Source organism: Pezoporus occidentalis, unplaced genomic scaffold, assembly GCF_034315485.1.
Source record: "Pezoporus occidentalis ecotype Australia unplaced genomic scaffold, CSIRO_AGI_Poc_V1 ctg149, whole genome shotgun sequence".
In the NCBI taxonomy this organism is placed as follows: domain Eukaryota; kingdom Metazoa; phylum Chordata; class Aves; order Psittaciformes; family Psittacidae; genus Pezoporus; species Pezoporus occidentalis.
Window position 1 is genome coordinate 2,770,948 of NW_026913305.1, and position 21,546 is coordinate 2,792,493.

The 21,546-nt window shown below is 47.9% G+C and overlaps 2 long non-coding RNA genes across 2 annotated transcripts; both read left to right on the forward strand.

The window, feature by feature from the left end:
- Positions 1 to 609: 609 nt before the first annotated feature.
- LOC134159554 (uncharacterized) lies at positions 610 to 14,122 on the forward strand. Its single transcript, XR_009963179.1, has 3 exons — positions 610 to 1,108; positions 12,846 to 12,973; positions 13,354 to 14,122. It is a non-coding gene; the product is annotated as an uncharacterized LOC134159554 (long non-coding RNA).
- A 3,255-nt stretch (positions 14,123 to 17,377) lies between these two features.
- On the forward strand, positions 17,378 to 19,500 carry LOC134159555 (uncharacterized). The gene is made up of 2 exons (XR_009963180.1): positions 17,378 to 18,375; positions 19,212 to 19,500. It is a non-coding gene; the product is annotated as an uncharacterized LOC134159555 (long non-coding RNA).
- The last annotated feature ends 2,046 nt before the right edge of the window (positions 19,501 to 21,546 follow it).

A 21,546-nucleotide genomic window follows, 5' to 3' on the forward strand; every position in this document is an offset into this window, starting at 1 on the left:
GGCTGGTTTGGAGTTCCAAAGCTGCAGCTGCAGCCCATGGGAGAATGAGTTACCCAGGGCTGCTGGCATGGTGTTAGAAGCCAGTGTTGGCCCCTAGGTGTTTCCCACTGAGCAGTCCTGGGTGCAATGCCTCAGCCCCATGCTGTTGTGAGGAGCATTTGGCTGTGACAGTGCTACACCAGGACCTGGAGAGCTGGGAGCCATTCAGACAGCCAGTGGATTGCAGTGCGCATATGGCTCGTGTGGCCTCAGCCAAGCATGCTGCCGAGGGGAGATGACTTGAGTGATGAGTGGCTATTAATATTTAATTTCATCCCATCTGGGTACCTTCTTAATTCAGTCCTTGTTATAATTCTTCCTGATTGATTGCCACTCTGCCTTGCACGGTGCTGCACACATTCAGTTTCAGCCATCATCAGTGATCTCAGTGAGAAGGAGACCCTCTCACTGCAGGGTGGGGAGGAGTCACCCCAAAGCAGACAATGGGGTGCCTGGGGACATAGGGGACCGTCATCCCTGTCCCTCCCCATAGCCCCTCCAGGGTTCCCGTTGCAGACTGTAGAAGTGCAAAGCATTGCTCTGGGGCTGGAGCACCCTTCCCTGCCCTGTGCACTAACAAATGCTGTCTCCTGCCCTGGGAATGCTGGGACTCTGGGCAATGCTTCTAGCTACTGAGTGGATAAAATGCTCCACATCTAAATAAGCAACCCCAGCGAAGTCAGAGTGCACTTCACACCTGAGCTGACAAAAGGCTGCGGCTGGTGGCTTGTTCAGAGCCTGTATTATGTTTCTTTCTATTGTTTTTCACTTCACTTTCCTCCCAGTCCTGGCAGTGCAGAGGAGAATGGACCTCCCTGATTTCTTCCTGATGCATGGCAGCTGTAGGAGCAGCTGGCACTGGTTTAGCAGTGGTTTGTGTGGGCCCTTAACAGGGAGTGGGCTCAGGGGCAGGTGCTGCTGGAGCTCCATCTCCTGAAGGCAGTTGCCTGCGTGGCCTTTCTGGCAGCTTTGGGCGCAGCCCAGGAAGGTGAGTGCAGGGCTGACTAGGGTCCTCTGCTCTGGAGCTGCTCACCACCATGCCCCAGCTCCCCAGGCATCCAGAGCAATGGTAAGCACCTGGGTCCAGTGCTGGCCCAGCCTGGTGCTCACTGCCAGACATCCTGAGCTGAGGGAGGCTCCTGGGCACCTTCCTAGGAAATAAACCCCATAGGGCTTTGATGGGTCCGTGGGCTGTGGCTGGGCTCTTGTGAGGGTCAAGCTCGTGTTGAGGCACATCCCTAAGTAGCAATAGGACAAGAGGTAACAGCCTCAAGCTGCACCAGGGGAGCTTCAGATTGGATATTAGGAGAAATTTCCTCACCAAAACGGTAGTCAGGCATTGGAACAGGGCAGTGGTGGAGCCGCCACCCCTGGAAGTGTTCAAAACCCCTATATATGAGCTCCTTCAGTGGCGGCCTTGGCAGTGCGGGATTCAGGGTTGGACCTGATGACCATCGAGGTCTCTCCCAGCCCGGCTGACGCCAGTTCCACACACGCTGAGCAGCGGCAGCTCCGGGAGCGGAGCCGCTCTTACCAGCAGAGGGCGCCCGCCGACCGCGTACCTGGCTAGAGGCCGGCAGTGCCCGCAGCCCGTGTCCGGCGGCACCGCTGCCCCGCTCCGAGCCGCGGTGGGCCGGGATGAACAGGGGTGCTCCAGGGGTTCCTTGAGGCTCCGGCTGCAGGAGGGGACGGCTACGGAGAGGTCTGCGGCCGGGAAAAGTCAGTGATTAAATACCAGCGGTTGGCGGGTGTGTGATGCTCCTGAGCGTGACGGCTCTGTGCAGCGCACCTGCAGTCAGCCTCCTTGGTTGTACCCGTGTGATGCTGTGTGCTCCGTGGGTGACGCGCTGCTCCGCTGAGGAACAGGCTCTCTCCTGGATGGGGATCTTGAGATGCCCCATGGCTCTACCTGAGCATCTTTCTGCTCAGCTGATAGTTAAGACCCCAGTCGTTTCTCCCAACAGGGCTGGTTCCCTGGCTGAAGTGGGAACCTGAAGTTAATAATCATTAATAATCATTAACTTCAAGTATAAACAATCGAGTGCATTAATTTCCATGGGCCTAATGTAGCATTTGCATTTAAATAACTTTCCACACTGCTGCACTCAAACATACGTGATGACTTCCCTCTAAAGCTAGAAATACACACGAATACATGTAAGTACTTCCCAGTCTGGTGTATCAGAGCAATTACTGAACAGAGCTGCTCCCCACAACATGGAAGTGAAACCCGTTAGAACAAAGTGGGATTTGGGCCAGGAGGAGCCCACGGCTCGAAGATGCCTGTGGTGCCCTGGGCGCAGGCTGGGGAGGTGAAGTTAAAATTGGTTTCTGAAAGATGGGTACTTTTGTCTGCACTGTATTGTAGAGCCATTCAAAGGTTCCCATTACTGACATCTGTACAAAAGTGCTAAGATATTATTCATCAATATTTCTGTAAAGGGGGAGGAAACTGGAGGCAAGCTCACCATTTGGGTGTTAAATACCAATTGACTCTTGGTATTTAGAGTCCCATTGTGCCTTTATCTTGGTTTACTACCTCCCTGCTTACCAAAAAGGACATTAAAATGTACATTTATGACCCATGCATTGTGCTGTAATTATCTGCCAGGTCCACCTGAGTGCTGCCTTGTGAATCTGCAAGTGCAAGGAGAGTTAATTACATGATGACCTGCATGTGCAGGGACCAGTGTCTCCCCTGAGACCACTGTTCAGACCCAGCGCTCCCCATGGCACTGGTGAGCTTTAGGAGCAGCCGGCCACATCTTGGCTTTGGGTCCATGAGGGCTGGGATGTGTGCAAGCACCGTGCTGGAGGGGCTCTGCTGCTGTGCCCAGGAGCAGGGCGATGCCTTGTACACACTGCCTGAGCTTTTACGTACAAAATAATTGTGGTTTAAAACAAATACCTATTTGGGCTATTTCCGAGTATTTTGCTGTGTGCTTTTGTCTGGATGCCAGGGACAGTTACTGCATTACACAAGAACTAAGCTTTCTCCAGGACTTTTTTTCTCAGTGAGAATTGGGTTTTTTATTAGAAGGGAAAATCAGCAAAGAACTGAAAAGCATGATAGCAAAAAAAACGATTTCTAAATAGGCTGTTCTCAAGCTCAACTCTAAATCTTGTGCAGGACACTTACGACAGCTGAAACTCGCTGTACTTGTCCTTAAGATTAGAAGTATGATGTATTTTCAGTGGAACTAACTCAAATGATAGTGTCAATGGAGGGATGAAGTTGATCTCCAATCTAAGGGGGAACTTAATGTATTTTTTCTTTCTTACATAGGTTGCTCTCACTGTAGCAGCCTGTTTCTGTGAAGCACACATCAGAGCATGTCATCTCTGCTGTGGTGCTTCTATCATAGGATATTTGATGACAACGTTACTTTTGAGCAATAATGTGAAGAGGGGCCAGGGATTGTTGCTTGGCTGAGCAGGAACAAATGCAATATTTCATGGAGCACATGTGGCAGCGCCTTTGATTTGCAGCAGGACCCATTTGTTTTTCAGACAGTATTGACTGGGAAAGCAGCTCCTCCTCGAGGACTCTTTTGTTTTCTTCTTTTCAATAAATGGTCCATCCTTGTAAAGAACCGATTTTTCCCAAGATAAAATAGACTTGCCTGAGGTGACAAAAAGCGGGATGAATGAAGGCGTTTCTATCTGAGGCTAACAAAGTGTTGCACATGGACGTGGTGCACATGCTGCTGGGTCAAGGGCCAGTGGAGGGTCCAGTGTTATCATCCCACTTGCTGGCAGAGCACAGCAGCATTGTGCAGGTGCCAAGGGGCATTTCTCCTTGTCATGAGGCATCCTGTGATTGACAGATACAAGGTGTTAGAGGTTTCGGCGTGTGGTTTTATGTGCAGATTTCATGGTTCCAAAGCCCAGACTGCAGAGCAGCTGCCTGACTTGCAGTCTGTTGTGTCCGGGATGGGACAACAACAACTCCTGGTTGTGCTGAAAGGGTCTTGGGACATAGGTGCACCCAATGGTGTCAGAAGACACGTATCTTCTGTCAGACCAACTGACATGCAAGCAAGCAGTTGGATATGTGAGTAGGTGTGGAAACAGAGACATAAATTCACTACTTGCTGGTGGTACTGCTCTTAAAGCTTGACTCCCCCCTGCTGCAGTAGAACAGGGACCTCTGAGCCTCCAGAGCTTCATACCCAGTGGGGGCTGCACAAACCCCCAGTGCCAAGTGAGTGGCTGGGAGTGGAGCCACCTGCACATTCAGTACAATATTGTCAAGGAATGAGGTCTTAATGGTCCTAATTACATTTACATGTAATGAGTATGAGTGCATCATTACTGGTTTTAAGGCACTGGGTTCTCCCAGGCAGGCTGGGAAGAACAGGAGGGTTACAAAGCCTGCCAGGCTGTGGGACAGGCAGGGCAGCCAGGTTGTCTTGTGCTCGGTTCTCTTCTCCCATTTTACTTTCATTTATGCCTGCCCCATTATTATGTTCTTACCTTTTATGATCGAATCATCCATGGTAAAGAACAGAGTTTTTTATAGGTATGATGAAAGGAACAGGAGACTTCAGTTACACAGTAAATGCAGAAGAATTTGTGCCCAGGAACATGGGCTTTTACCTTTTTCCAGTTCTTCCTGCAATTGACGCTGTTTGCTTTCTTTTGCTTCTAGCATTCATTCCCCACCATCCTAATCTGTGACTCCCAGGCCCCTTTTGCAGCAAGGCCTGGGCTTGGTGTTGGGAGGGGCTGCCTGGAGCCAGTGGGACCTGCCACAGCCGAGATGTGCCCAGCGTAGCCTCTAGCACTCTCCAATACAGTGTGTTTTAGCCTAGGAGGCAAATTACCAGATATCAGGCTACAAACCAGTGCTCACCACACTGAATTAACAATAATAGCATGAGAGCAATTTGCAAGGGGATGTGGATAATACCTTGCCTTTGAAGCACTCAGGTGTGCAGCGGAGCAGGAGCTCGCAGCATCCGCAGCTGCCCCTCAAAAGCCAAATCTTGGTGTCTTCCCTGCTATTTGAAGTCTTTGGATGGGGCGGGCTGTGACTGCCCTCTGCCCACTGGGTCTGTAATAACCCCCAGGGCTGCTCCTGCCGGTGTCTCTGAGCCAGTCTTGCTTTGGGAAAACCAAGATAAAAATCTCTTTTTCCCCTTCTGGAACCACTCTGGGCTTGAACATGTCCATCTCCATGGCTTACAGCTCGGAATGCTGCCGGGGCACTGCAGGAGCCAGGCTTGGCTGTCGCTGAGAGATGCTCCATGGGGAATGCTGCTGCGATGCACAAGACAGGGATCCGGATGGCACCGCAGCCCCATCTCACAGTGAGAGGTGAAGGCGCTCCATCCTTCCCCTGTCCTGCCTCTTTAAGGGCTGAGGGCAGATAGTTTTTCTAATGAAATACTGTTTAATCGCAAACGCAGAAGATGACAAAGATGTCTGGGTGGAAAGCACTGCGCTGACCGGCCCTGCTCCTCACTGGGGAAGGGAAGTAGCACAGCACTTATTTTTAACACTGCAAATGCTTCTGAAAAGGTTATACTAGTGCTGGGTGCCGTGGCTTTGTGTCTGAGCCCTACCAGGGACCTGAGAGTTTAATGTGAGACTGCTACAAAGTGCTGAAGTGAAACCTTGGCATTCTCCAGTCATCTTTTGGGTAATTAATTGTCAAGAAATGCTCTGAGGGTAATCTGCCTTTTATTTAGATGGCTCCAATAATTCAGTACTTAGATGGATCCAACAACCATTCACTGTATGTGCTCTAAAGGTGCACCTAAGGGCAGTCTGTCACTTGTCACGCTCATAGCTAATGAATGAAAAAGTGACATAGAAATTAAATGTAAAGGAAACGGTGGCAGAATTTTGAGTGATTAATGCTTTGAACCCGGGCTTGAAGTGCAGAGAGTGCTTTCAGTCTTGCTGACTGAATTAAATAACTCAAATTAGTAATACATTTTATTTTCTTTTCCCCTGTGTAAAGACATTAAAGTGCTTTTAGCAAATGAGGTAAAGATTTTCCATCCATGTTTAGAACAAAAACTGAGCACTTGCTGTGGTGTGCCCAAAGCCTGCAGCAAGCTCTTGGCATGGACTATGTGTGGCCATCCTGTCCCCTACACAAACACTACTGTACTGCCCATGGGTCTGACTGCCCTAGAAATGGCTGTGTTGGTGCTGCTGGTGACAGCAGAGATCTGCACACAGCCACGGGTCGCACTGAGGAGGCAGTATGGGATCTGGGATGGCTGTCCATCCCTTGGAGAGAGGAGCATCCCCTCCTGGTGAGAGCCAGGGCCCCGTGGGATGGTCTGTGGCCATCCGGGGGAAAGGTGGCTCACCCTGGGCATCCCACTTTGGGGGGATTTTACAGACCCTGTTGCTGCCTGCAGCTTGGGCACAACTGTGGGTCTCTTTGGGCAGCACTGAGCTACAGGTCTGTGCTCCGAGCTGCTTGGAGCTACCCTGTCTTGCTTGCAGTTGACAGATGCTGCATTGCATTGGCTATGTCACTAAGGGTATATGTTACTTGCTAAGGGTCTATATTAATTCTGCCATCATCACTTGTATCTGGACTTCATTTGCCTTGGGCTACTTGGTGCATTTTTTCCTCCCTGATACCCTCTATCCATGGTGTCCAGGAATGCCCAATAGCTACAGCCTCCCAGGGACTTGCTGCTGTAAGGCAGAGCAAACACAGCCCCAGTTGCAGGGCGGAGATTTTCCTGAATGGATGCACATGTGTTGATGCTGAGTTAAATTAGTATTTCACTGTATAATTGATATCAAATTAAATTAGTGTTTCACTGAATATAGAGACTTAGACATAGGCAGGGCTACATTGATTCTTAAACTAGAATTTAACTGTGTATAGAGGATATGGAGATAAGGAGGGCATGGAACAAAGAGAACCAGGTATCTTCTCTCAAACCAATGTAGGTTCCTCCTGTTGATAAAGCCTGAGAAACAGGTAAATGGCTGCAAAACAAAACAACACAAGGAGCCTCTCAGGGTTGTAAATTAGACCGAATTATAATGAGTATGTATATAACGAAGATACATCAGCAGTAAGCTGTGTCTTCTCAGTGCACGATAGGTGGAACGGTCCCCCATGTACTATAATAAAGTAATGTTGGTTTCTAACCTGTCATTCTGGTTAAAGAGTTTATTTCCCGGATTTCGGTGACAGTGAGTTGGAAACTTTCCCTGTGAGCATATGTTTAATTTCCTGTGGAAAGGAGAAAGGATTTGCCAGATGAGATTGATTCTTGAAACTGGCAAAGCATTTTTACAAAGTAAAGTGGCGCTGGTCTGCCTGGAGACAGCCACTGAACACGGGGAAACCGGCGCCAGGTAGCACCACTGCGGTGTGTGCTCCGTTTCAGCACCTTCATGGTTTAGTTTTAATTGTAATATTTGCTTTGAATGTCTTCCTTCTCCAGCATGTAATCAGAACAACATCCCACATCTCCCCAGAGCTGCAGCTCCATTGGGGAAGCTGTTTTGTACCCTCTGCCTAGGCTGGCTGCTGTAGCAGAGGGAAAAATCAGAATAGTTCTTCAACTTTGGTTAACTTTATTTCCTTAATAAACACCTACAGGCTCGCTCTTGATAGAAACATTGGAAACCAGATTTTAGCAGGCCTTAGGGATTGCAGCATTATCCATCTTCTGTAAATACTGCAGAGCCGTGTGGAGTTGGAAACCTTTTTATGCTTGCATCTCGGCTGAAAAACAGCGCTGTGTTCCTGGTGCGCTTCAGGATCACTTCACTTGTCAGCTAGGTGGAAGGCACCAGCTGTTGGAGCGTTTTGGTTTAAGTGTTTCTTGAGAGCCAAGTGCAGGAGGTGGAATTTAATGAATTTTAAACGTATCTCGTGTCTAGTAAGCGTTGCAGGTAAATGGGTGCTGCTCTGTACCATAGACGCTCCTTCCCTCAGAGTCTTAGGCTGGGAGTTCTTGATGCTGCACAAACACTGGAGATTTGTGTCTTGGAAATGAAGCTCCAGCACTGGAGCAAAGCTGATCCCAGCCCTTTAAATCTAATAATGCCTGTTGTCAGCATTCAAAGGCCAGACACCTTCTTGACAGCTCCTAATTCCACTCTGAGTGGCCATGGGTATGAATAGGACACGTCTTGGTGGACATGCAAATATGTCCAGTTCTATTTAACAAAGATAAATACCTTAATGAAGGTAAGGAACCGCCTGGGGTATTTTGAAGATTAGACAAGCTGAGCTGCACATTAAGAGCTTGGCACAGAAACTTTGGCTGCTCTTGCAGAGAACTCGTGCAGTCCTCACAACTGTGACAGGATGCAGCTCTGCAGCCCAGTGCTACCTGAGATGCTCTGTGGTGAAGGGGTGTCACTGATGCTGGCCACCAGCCCAAGCCTTCACACACTGGCTCAAAGCAAGCATGTCCAGTTCCCACACTGATCTGTCTTGGCCAGCAAGCAATAAATGCTCTTGACAGAGCAGCTTTAACCATCCCCTGACGTGCTGCTGGTGAAGACTGACGAAATTCGTGATGAATTTCTGTCTTCAAACTGTTGTCACATCCAGTTTTTCATCCCCTTCCTAAAAGCCTTTTAAAAGATTACATTTTTAATCATGACTAGGCAAGTGCTGAAGCCACCAGGGCCCTGGCGTGGAGCTGGAGCTCACAAGGGAATGTGGCAGCCACATTGCTACTGTGGAGATGCTCAAAGGCAGGAACCAAACAATGGAGCGCATGAGCACCTCCAGGGTGGGCCGGTGGCTGAGCCTGCACAGAGCCCTGCTGGGGCGAGTGGTACTGCTGAAACAAAACGCTTGCAGAGCTTAACTAACTAACAGGATAGACATCATCTAGTTTGTTATTGGCTTTTGGGTGCTCCTTGGAGCTTGTAAAGAAGAGTGTATTGGGCTCTTGGGACAGCAGTAGCCTGTCCCAGGAGGAGACTTTGTCTTGGTGCTTCTCCAGAGTTTCTCTGGAGTGTTTTTGTATGGGAAGTGTGAGCTGGATCTGGGCTGAGGTAGCTAGTGTTTGGCCCAGGCTGCCTGCAGGAGCCACAGAGGAACGCCTCCAGCTGTGCCTCCATGTAGAAGGCAGCCAGTGATGGGCATGGACCTCCTGGATGCTCACTGATGCTGGAGGAGCTGAAGGGAGGGAAAGGGAAGAGAGTGTGGGCTGTTGGTCAGCGTGTGTGTTTCAGCACACACTGTGTTGAGACTGAGGTGGTGATCAGGGTCAGGACACAGTGCTAAATGCAGGTGAATGAGCCACAAGAGAGAAAATGGCAGCAGGGACGTGGAGGCAGGGATTGCTATTTCACATTGGAACATGCGCACATCCCAGCAGGCAGTGGCTCGGTGTGCTGGGGTGGTCCTGTGCTGTCAGCAGAGATATGCTGATGTGTGCCCCTGTGGACATCACCTCCACTTCGCTGTCCTCAGCACTGTGAAACATGAACCTGTTTTGTGCAGTGTAGCTGGTGCACGCCGTGGGAGCCCCTTTGGGGTGCTGTGTACCTCTGAACATGTCCCTCACCTCCTGAGCCCAAACCACTGCAGCCACTGGCTCATCCACATAGCGTGCCTTGAAGGGGAGAGGCTCATGTCAGTACCTGGAGCAGAGTGTGCTCAGCCATTGACACACAGGTTTGCATTCCCTGGCTGTGATTTGAAAGCTCTGTATCTTCCCTCCGTAGCAGCTCACTGTGCTACCCAGCAGAGGAATCTGAATTATTCCTTGCAGGAGCAGAGCCCCAGCTTAGCAGCTTTCTCTGCAATCCTGAGACCTCCTGGCTGCCTCACCACTGAAATGACCAAGTGCAAGGAGGCTCTCAAGAAGCCTCCAGGGTGAAATGCAGCTTTTTTTAAGAAAAAGAAACTGAAAAAAAAGTCTTACATAAGTCAAAACATCTGCTGGTGCATGACTAATGCCTTCCCTCCTCCCCTGGCGCAGTAACAGAAGTTCACAGGAATTATATAAATGATTGTTTCCTGTAAAAAATTATACATTGTTCATAAGCCTTTTGGGGACAAACCTTGCTTTCAGCCATCCATTACCTTGTGGTGTTTACTCATAGTTTTGGACCCACTGCATTTCTGAAATGAACCCTCAACAACAAAGTCCAAACCTATTGCTCCCAGCCTGGCTGGTGCGAGGGTGGCTTTATTCCTGCCAGAGGCAACTGAACTGGGACAGTTATCTCTGTTTTAAACCAGAGGTTACTGATGTGCAGTGCTGACAGCTGGATCAAGCGGGCTCTGAGTGATGGCGCTGGGGTGTGTGCAGTGTGGTACCCACCGGTGTCCCGGTGTGGCAGCCTCGGGTGGCACCAGCCATGCCATCCCAGACACAGAGGTGTCGGTGCCTCCCCAGGGAAGCGCTGATGGGAAGCAAGTGCAATGGCACAGCCCAGGATTTGCATCTTTTTGGTTTAGGGATGTGTATTGGCACATGCTGGGAAAATTATGTTACGGTTGGGTTGTCTTGCGGGAAGCACAAGGAAAAGTTTTAAAGCCCTGACAGCTAAACCAGCCTCAAGACATTATTTCATTCAAGCTTTCCCATTCTGGCAGCGCTCCTCTGAAATATCTTTGTAACTTCTTTGCTCACTTGCTTGCCTCTTGCTGGTTTAAACTTTTGATGAGTCCAGCTGGCTGATGTAGGGGGGAGGGAATAAGGTGCTCCCTGCCCATCTCTTCCTGCTGCTCTGCAGTGGGAAACCCACAAAGACTCATGTGGGCTGGAGCCCTCTGCACAGGCAAAGGCTTCTACCTCCTCTGTGTCCCAGCAGAAACACTGCTGCTGTGGTCTGCCCAGTACCACCCAGTGGGGAACTGGGATAAATCACTTCTGTGCTGGATTTATAATGATCAATCTTGCTTGAGGTTTGTCCTTGTTTTCCCACATGGATCTCTCAATTCTGGACATTTTGGGTCTGTGTCTCTGTTTAGGCTAGTGTGAGCTCACTGTCCATGGTAGAAAGGCTCGGGTTACCAACTCTGATCCCTGAGTCTGAGGTTTCAGGGTGTTTTGCTGAAAACAAGCCTCTTGGCACAAAAAGCTGAAGCAGGAGTGTGTATGCACTGACCATTGAGCTTCTTTCAGAGACAGTGACCCCACAAACCTGTGTGCAGCCGGGTGGGGGATCTGACAGCACATTCATGTCAGACCTTCCTACCTGGCCCCAGCACAAGGCACACTGGCACCACTGTTCCCCATGCTGCTGGCCACAGTGCCACCTGGGAGGAGCAGCATGCTGGGTCTGGAAGGGATGAGTGCTTCTGGCAGAAGGAGCCGGTGCCTGGAGCTCTGGCTGTCCAGGATGATGGCTGGGGCTGCCTCTGCAGGGCTGGGGAAACAGGGTTGGTTTGTTTCCTGCAGCCAATGCCTTTCTCCCCAGCACTTCTCTTCCCTTGGCTGTGGCTGAAGCAGCTGGATGGACACAGAGTTTGTGTCAGCTTTCCAAATATTGCACTGCTCCGGGATTCTGCTTTTCTGTGTTCTGGAGGTAAACCGCTGCTAACATTACTAATGGACTTCTGCTTTTAGCCTGAGTGCTGCAGGCAGCTGTACCAAGGTGGAAATCATGGACTCAATTAAGTAATTACCTGGTGTTCCAGTTCCCAACATACGAGGCTTTTTGGTTTTTACCACTGGCGTCAAACCCTACCTGCATCTTACCCCAGACTCATCAGCAATGATTTGTCCAAACCACTGTGCCCTGTGCTTTCAGGTGGATGTGAGGTGACGTGAGGGAGCCAGGCACCCTCCTGCCCTTTGGAACTCACCATCTCCCTGTGGCAGGGCTTGAGAAGTGGTCATGGATGGCCAGAGCCTGTCCTGGCACTTTCTGACTGGTGCCCAGTAAGAGTCAGCACAGTCAGGGCTGTGCTCACTGCTGGCATGGAGTGTGATCCTTTGGCCAGCAGAGTTGTGTGGTTGTGCTGGCCAGGAGAATTTAATACATCAACTTCTGGACTTTGCAGAAGAATGGGCTCTAAACCCTGAGTATTTCATCACCGTAACAGGATTCAGCTCATCACAGTGCAGCGCTGACAGAGCCACCCAGCACGGTTCATGTGAACATCAGGTGTGAGTCCTGAGGCTGCTGATGCTTTGGAACATTCCCAACAGGACAAGGATCACTGGAGAGCTGTGCTGTGGGTGCCTTTGTGCTGCGTTGACCAGGAGGAGGAGCAGACCCGAAGCAGATGTCAGAGTGGATCCTGGCTGTCTGTGGCTGGGTTTGTGCTCTCTGCCATGCAGATCAGTGCAAGTGGATTCCAGGTGGTAGATGCTGCTTTGGGAGCATCAGTCAGAGCCTGTTTTCTAGAGTCTGTAGCTCTGGCTGTGCCCTGTGGCATTTCACCATGTGCAGGACCTGCCTCTGCTGTGAGAGCATCAGCATCCCAGCCATCATCCCAGTCCTGACCAAGGAAGCCTGTGTATAAATGTGATATCCAGCAGTCATACAGGAGATACAGGCCCGTAGTCTGCTCTACAGGAAAGAACTGACTGGTTTCTCAGAGCCTGGAACAGCTGCCTGTTGTGAGGTAACCACAGGAATAGCTTTGCCATTTAGTGAGCAGCTCTGAGCAATATGCAGAAAGCTGGCTTCAGTGAAAAATGCAATGCTTCTTACCCCATATTCATACAGAGAAGGAAGCACAGTTTAGTACGTGCAAGTTTATGATAAGAATACTTACTTACAGAACAAGAACCCTTGAGCATGGCCTCTGTGACCATCTGCCACACCGAACCTCCACTGATTTGTGCTTCCAGTGGATTTTTAATTAATACCATTATTTTCTTTCTCTTGTTCTGCAGTAATTAGAAGCAGCGCATCGGCTGGCAGCAAGTACTGCAGTGCCACGACTGCAGGAGGAGCCACACAGCCCCACGAGTACACCCTAGGGTGGGGAGCAAAAAGGCAGTGTAGGGTTAGGGATGAGAAGGTAAGAATGTGGAAAGAAATGATGCAGAAGGGTAATAATGAGAAAGAAAGAATGCAAGATTTAGCTATGCTTAATGGCCGGGGATGACAGCAAGCTCCTTTTGCCTGTTACATGATTTCTGGGAGTCCCAGAGAACATGAGACTGGAGGAGAAAACAGATGATTCCAGGTACTGGAACTGTATTGGGGGACCTCATTTAAAATGATCTGGGTAAGGTGTGATGGGATAAGTGATGACAAAGAATCTTGTTCATCCAGTTGCCCAGAAGATGCACAAATAACAGGGAATGAGCTCCTGTTTATGGTGCCATGAAAACGTTCAGTCTCTTTGCTAAAGCCTCTGAGGGATGAAGCAATTCTTGTCACTCATGCCTCTGACAGGACTGGTGTCAAGCAGAGAAACTGGGACAGGAACCTGGTCTGGAAGAGCAGCTACCAAGGAAAAGGAAGCTTTGAGCACAGCTGTGTGGATGCTGGGTGCCTGCAGGGAGCTCTGCCTGTGCTTGCTGCCAGGTCCTGTCTCACACATGTGTGTCTGTGTCTGGGAAAGGGCACTGAATGTGCCGTGTCGGGCTGTGCAACGGGAGGTGCAATGGGAGATCACAGCCCCTCTGCCCACCTGTGTGGCAGAATGACTCTAAAACCACCGGCTGTAGCTGCATACACAGCAGCTGCTTTAAAGGTGACTTAAAAATCACTTCTGTTTCTTTCATCTTCTCTGTTTAGAGAAGAGTAGGAACACCAGGGCCATCCAGGACCAATAGGTACCACATTCAACAGCATACAGAAGAGGTTTTTCCCGCAATAACATAGCAGCACATAAAAGCCAGGGGACATTGACATCAATAATAGCGCCTCACTGTTAGGTCATATGTTAGTGTACAAATATATTCAGTTCTGCTTGTTCATAGATGATTAATTAGCTGAGATGTCTGATTAAATTGCAAATTAAAGGCTGGCAAATGTCATACGAGTTCAAGTGTTCTGATTTTGCAGATAAGGCTGACTGACAATTCTCAGTGAAATTCTGGTGGGGAAGCAAGTATTAAACATCTATTATGTTTGGTAGAAAAAGGACTTGCTCTCATGGGACGCTGAATTAGAAACACACTTAATTTTGAGTTTATCACAATGAAATAGCCTCACTTTTTGTTGCAAAAGTCATTACTTGGAAGACTGAATTACAAGAAAGGAAAAAGGTAAATCAGAAGCAGCAGTGGTAGAAGTGCTCTAAATTATTGTAGCAATGTCTGGTTAATCTTGAACCAACCCTTTTCACAAATTGTAGATTTCCCTCCCCTAGTTGTACGTTTCAGTCCCATTAAATTTGGGTCTGGGAAATGCCTTAGAATCTCAGCTTTATCATGGGCAGAAGAGTTTTCTTTACAGGCTGAGTTATGGATATCTATTTATCACCATCCAGCAAGCAGTCTCACTTGTGCACTGCAAGTACCATGAAGTGGCTGGAGCTGTTTTTTCTGCAGCTCCTCTGGTTATGAATTGCTCTTTCTTTCCCTGTTTATTTTCACTGCTAATACATAAATCAGGCGTAAAAAGGCTAAGTTGACTTGGAGCTGGAATTGACGTTCATAGTTCTCTTGTTCGAGCTATTTTACAACCCGTTTATTTGAGGAGCAGCAGTTAATCCAGCGCAGTGAAGAGATAAATGCATCACAGGTGGCAAACAGCAGCACGAGGAGCAGCAAGTCTTTGCTGAGGGACAGTAAGTGAAGCCAAGATCCAGGGAGATGTATCTGCAGCGGCTGCTGAAGACTCATCAGCAACCTGGTGAGAAGGTGCTGAAAGTGTTGGGACAAACTGCTCTGTGGCAGCCAGGGCTGGTGGGAAGGGGAGGATCACAGTATGGTTTGGGTTGGAAATTCCATGATCAGCTGCAGGGCTTGATGGCAAGAATTATATTCCTAAATAAACCAAAGTTGGAAAATGCTGGCCAGAGCCCAGTGAAAAGATCTTCACCCCCTCTTGCACTACTGAGTGATAAATGGTGGGAAAACAAATGTGTTCTGGAGCAGTAGCAGGTTTGGGGAATGATGCTTTACTCAAAGTGGCCTTGCTGTCAGCACCTTCCTGCTGCTTGACTCCTTTGACTGCCTCCCGGTGTTCTTCCGGCTGCCTTCTGGGAAAGGGAAATATAAGCCAAGAAAAGCTAGAGAAGCTTGTAAAAGATTTATGCACAATAATGTGTGGACATGGGAGGACCTCCTGACTTTCAGTCCCTGACTGCAGCGCTGGGCACGTGGCTGCCATTATTTGAGCCCTTTGTAGGTTTACTAAGTGATGAACAGGGCCAGAGCTTGAGAGAATGGTGCCCTGGAAGATTACAAGGCAAATCTTTGGAAACCAAAACCAGATGATCAGTTTGCTTTAAGACATTCCCAAACAAGATGTTTAATGCTAAGGCAAAGACCTCTTGATGAGGGAGAAGAGATTCTTGGCTTATGTGGGGAAACGGCAAAAGAACTGTTTCTCCACTGCCATAGCAAAGCAAGCTGTTCAGAGCTGCTGTGCTTAAACAGCCCACAATGATATAGCACAGAATGTTGCCTTTTAAAATCATTATTGAAACAACTTTTTCGGGGAACTTAACCTTTTCTTAATTCCACAAATGCCTACTTAGCAGAAGAGATTGGGGCTAGAGGTCTGTTTAGATTTAATTTCAAGGCTTTGAAAGGAAAAGTCATGTATTTTATTTCACATATCTTTTGATGATTTGGAATTGCATTAGAAAGTTGACTTCTTGGGCACTGAAGGAAACCAGGACATGGATACAAACCTCATGACCTTCAGCAAGTCAGTGGAATTAAAATGAGCCTCATCCCACACCCCCTCTCCAACTCTGTATCCCAGGAGCAATGTCTTGCTCCCAGAATGGTGGCTCAGGGGTGGTTTCCATGCTGAGCATGTCTTGGCTGTGGTGCTGAGGCATGGGGTGCTGTGACCCTCCAGTAATTTTGGTTCATGAAAAAGCAGGTGGTGGGAAGGTGAGATCACACCTGGGGCTCTTCAGTGCCAGTGCAGGGACCCACTGACCCCGCTCTCTGTATTAAGCAAGTGCATTTTCAAGTACCCAAATTGTTCTTTCTTCCTAGAGAAACTCTTTTCAGCGGCTGCTGGTGATGCTGCTGCATCTGCATTCCTGGCTATTAGCTCTGCAGCCCTTTGTCTGCTCCCTTCACAGACAGAATTACTCCCTTCTGTAACACAGAATTACACAAAGCCAGCACCTTCAGTGAAGCATAAATCCCAGCTTTTGCTGAGGTCAAGTGCTCCCCCTCTGGTATGTTCACCCACTATGTTCACAGCATTTTAGACATTGTCTTGTCTTCCTCCAGAGCGTCTTATTTCGGCTACCATAAGACTGCACTAAATCAAACGCTGCTCTGCTCCGATACTTGCTGAGTTTCCAGAGCAGAAGGGATGTTCTTGTGGTTGCTGTATCTAAGAACTAGATGCACGGCAGAGACTGATTTCCATGGATTCTTACCTTAGGGATTTACAGGATCTTCAGTAAATCTGACCCCTGGGCTCAGCTCTTCCCTCCCAGTCGCAGCATAATACCCCACTGCATTTGCTGCCTGGCACTGCTCTTGGAGTCAGCATGGGACACATGCCTGGTTTGGAAGCAGACCCGCAGGGCTGGGAGGGAGCAATGGGAGCTGTGTACAACAGCACTGCAAAGCCTGAGACCTGCGTAATGCTCAGGAAGAGGGGAACGTGCCAGTGAAATGATAAATTACAGCAGCAGAATAAACCAAACATAATCTCTAGCAAAAGAAAAAAGTCCCAATGATGAGTGTTTTGGCAGCAGATCAGAAGATAATATGGCACAAGAGGAGAGGAACAACTTGTATTCAAATCTGCTCCCAAGTCCTTCAGCTGAGAAAGGCTAAGTCTGTGCAGGAGAGCTCAAATTTCAACCAGGAAACACTTCAGTTAATGTACCAACATTTTTGCCTTCATGTTTCACCTATTTTACCCATTCTTCCTCTGCATGAGAATCCAAAATATTGTTTCCTATTTGATAGCTACTGTCTGTTACCTTAATTGCAACTCTTGCTGGGGGGGTGGGGAATACAGAGCACTGCATGTTCCCCATGCCCTAAGACAGAGAATAACTGCATGGGAAATCACTAAAAGAAATTTAGCGCTGGAAAGTAAAGTGATCATGTGCTGAGAAAGAAAGGGGCTGCCTTTCCTGGTGCTTGGATGCTAATGATGGGCTCTTCCTGCTGGGACTGTCTCAAGAACACACAGCATCCTTATTTTTCTGTAAAGAGCTGAATTCATTTTGTTTGGCTTTTTTCCTTTTTGTGGGGGTAAGGACTTGCACCCAGGCTGAGAACCAAGCAGTCAAACAGAGACTCTAAACCAAAAGGCTGGCAAAAGAATAAGCTGTAAGGAACGATCAAATAGAACGGAAAGTATTACAGACCTACCAATGCTTCTAACTGTGCACAGCTTATCAGTTCAATAGTTTTTATATTGGAATAACTCAGAGCTAGTTAGATTACTCATGATTTTCATCACATTTATTGGATCAGCATCAGTGTTCAAATGGGAGGTATCTGCATGTGCTAGAACAATGTCTCTCTAACGTCAACAAACATCTGCTGTGGCAGAAGACCAAAATCAGCAAAGGCTAATTCATCGATGGCTTATTATTTGAATCTGTGTCCCTGTCTCGAGTCAGGCTTGTGATGGGTTCATCTGCTGCCTCCTCTCCCCAAGCTGCCTTTTAAGCAGTCGCTGGCATTTCGTGCTGCCCTTAGGTCAGGTCCAACTCGATCAGCATCGGTTTATTATGAAATGCCCAGAGTGATTTTACTCATCGTGTCTATCTCAAAACAGTTCAAGAGAAAGTTTAAATATTATTCCTGGCTCCTTCAGCTGCCAACTCCAACAGCTTTTTCATGAAGTTTCCATGCTGCTCTGTAAAATGGTAAGAGTTCTTTTCCACTGATTTACATTGGCCTAAAACCATTGAAGTAGGCTAAAAAAAAAAGAAGAAAGGATTCCATTTGTGCTTTCAAGGCATTTCTGTGTGAAACCCAGACTCTCATGGACCTGTGGCACAGATAGATAGCAGCAGAAGGGAGCTGGCTGCAGCTGGGTGCAGTGTTACCTGCCAGCATAACCTGCACCAGGGGTGATGAATATGTTTCAGCACACAGGCTGTGAACATTTTGACTAATCAAAGGTTATTAGCATCTCCCTGTTGCCTTTTGGTCTTGGAAGGCAGCAAATACAGGCTTCCCTGTTTCATCAAAGCAAAGATAACAGTAGGCTGCAAACACCAGAGCCTGATTTACAGTGCATTTAAATCCCACTAGGTAAGGGATGCTTGGCCTGATAAAGTTCAGAGCAGTTTGGTGCTGTGCTCAGGTGAGCAGGATTTGCTTGCCCGGTTCAAGGAGCAGAACCCAGGGTGAGGGTCTTGTGTTGAGGGCCGCCTGGGGCAGGAAGAGGTCATGGTAGCCCAGCAGGACATGGTGTCAAAAGAGGGTCCTGCTACTCACAGCCAGCTCAGACTGCCAACCACACAGCTTTCACGCCTTCGTCTTGCCCCCTCAACACATCCAAACCATTGCATGCCCTTCTCCCACCTGCCAAGGGCCTTTTCACCAGCACATTTACACAAGGACGGATCCTGAACGCATTTACAACCGCTGAGCGACCTGCATTGGGCAGATTGGTTCCCCACAGCAGTTGAAGGAAAACCTGTTGTGGAAAAAGCTGCGAGCCCAGCGAGGCTGCACATGGATTGCTGTGGCTCCTGACCTTTCCAAAGCCCTGTTGCAGAGGGCTGCTCCCCTCTCTGACCAAATAAGACAGCACAGTGAGGTCAGCCCAAACACACTGCTCAATCCTACTTGGCGTGGGCTGGAAAAGAGGGAATTTATCATTGCATTATGATTGTCTGTTGGTCCTGAAAGAAAAGGTGAGGTATGATTAAGAAGACATTTCTTAGACTGTGGACCCTTGCGTCCTATGCAGAGAAAGGATTCTGTAGATGTGGACAATGATAAGGATCACAATCCAAGTATATAATTTGCTCCATATCTCAACTTTGAAGATCACATTTTTGACCTCTCAAAGAGATGTTACAGCAGCACAAACATTTTTATTCCTTTTGAAAATGAAAAACACACATCAGGAGAAATTTTCATGGGAGGGCAATGTATGAAATGTATAACGCAGTGGTTTTGTTCTGCTTGCAGGTTCACGCATGAGAAAAGTGGCAATATAAACTGTAAACACAAAAGCAGTCATTCACATTCACAGCTGTGGATGTTAAAAGCTTCACAGCAGTCAGGTGAAGCCCAATCAGCCTAACAGATAAGGAAAATGAGGCACAGGAGTGGTCCTTGCCTGAAGCTGAACAAGTGGGTTTGAAGCTGGGAATAGACCCAAGCTCTCCAGAGAGCCAACACTGCACAGAGCCACTGCTGTTACCTGCTAAGGAAAAAGGAGCTGAGTAATAAACGCCAGTAGCAATGCTTCAGCAGCTTCAGGTGTGTGCTTTGGGTTGAGCATACCTGTGCATCAGAATACTGATGGGAAGCAGAAGGTGTTGGCAGATGGAGCTGTGATATCCTTGTGCTGCAAGCACTGGAATGGGCCAGGAGATACTAATGTACCAGTATATCGGTACCTGTGCCATTCTCAGCTCCAGCACCAGAGCAGTGTCACTGCTGCCAAAGGCACAGAAACCCTGAGGAAAGGAAAGAGGCTGCAGAGTGTATGAGTGTCTTACAGGGCCCCAGTGTCAGGTGGAAATGCTGTTCATCAATTTGTAAACTGCCTCTAAAGATGAACTGCCGTTTAAATTGGGTTTTGTAAAAGCAGCTATAAAACATCTTGCCACACAATGCCACCTCCTTTATAAAGTGCTTGTGCAAAATGCTCCCCATGCTCTGTGCTTCAGACAAGGAGGTGTGGATCATTGCTATGTGGTGATTCAGATTGCCTGCGATGCTCTAACTTGCACAGTTCACAGCCCTCCAAGAAAATGATGGGAATGATGGGAACTCAGAATAAAATGTCCTGGTGCCAGGGGCTGCCTGGGCTCCAGTTGTGCAGTTCTCCAAGGGTGAAGCACACGGAACACAGTGAATTTTGGCCAGGTTAGTGCACTGAAACAAACTGCATCGAAAAGGCAGGACACAAGTATTTCCTGACAGCCACTGCAAGGAAACAAATAAGTTGCAATCACAGAGTTTAACTTTCCATTCTGCCCCATTACTTCAAAGCTTAATTACACCATTTAAAGGACATTGGATCGATGGTAGGAGCAGACTGCAGCATTAGCTTACCCAGCAGAACAGCCCTTTCTCTGTCTCTGCCACGCTAAATAGCTTGTTTGGTCAATACTCCCTTTGCTGGGGTAGTTTAGGAACTGAACAATTTAATCACAGCTTAGAGGCTGTGAACATTTAGTGAAAGGCTTGTAGTTTTTGGTCTAATATATTATCTCATTACAAGTCTTCTATTAATTTCAGGAGGTGTTTCATGTATCTCTTGTCCAAAACCAGGAGGTCCACACTTGAGAAATGCCTGCAGAGCTGGAGGCCTTTCTGTATTTCATGCATTCCCTTGCCCTTTGCTGGGTTGCAATGGATGCTGTTAATGGAAAACATTCCTTTCTCTCTCCATCTCGGGCCAGCTGACTTCTCTTTGCCGAACTTCCCCCACCACATGGCTGACTTCCCCATACTGCTCCGTTGATCCTGATTTGGTGGCTTTGCCACTGTCTTGCTGAAAACTAGTGTTCTTTCCTAGGTGAAAAGCACCACATGAGCTCATTTTCTGTTTGCTGAAGACAAAGCACCTAAAATGTATGGTAATGTACATCAACCTCTTCAGTTGCTACTTAGGTATTTCTCTTTACTCTTTTTCTGTTTTGTCTTTGCTTCCTTTAAAACAAAAAGATTCAGCAGGGTCTTTTATACCAGTGTAGACACATTTTATTCCACATTTTTCTTCACTATGTGCTGTTTTCAGCTGAAAGACTCAACAATTAAACAGCACACATGCTGGACAGCAAGGTCCTCTTCTCACAGTGGTGGTGACCCAAGCGCTGTCATGATGTCCCCTGCCCAAGCTGACTTATTTCGCCCGAGTTCTGTTCATTGCTCTTAGGAGTGCTTAGTATTGATGGTTGAGTGACAGTGCCTGGACCAAGTATTAAAACTGCATCGTCTCATTGCCATGAAAAATCCTTGAAGCAGAAATCATAGAATCATAGAATAGTTAGGATTGGAAAGGACCTTGATGTTAAATTTCTTCAGTGCTGCCTGTGTCTGAAAGGGATATGGCAGAAAACAATTCTGCATAATCTTGTTAGACTAATGCTATTATTTTTAATGAACCATTTCAGATGGTGCTTTGAAGTAAAAAGGGAGAAAAGGATAAAATTTCCTGCTTCTGATAGTTCTTTCTGTCTCAGAAAAGAGAACTTTGGCACAAGCAGTAGACATTTGCTAGGAATTAAATGTTGACAGTGAGCATCGGAATGTCCCAGTTTTCTGGTCTGTGAAAACAGAAAATGCTGTC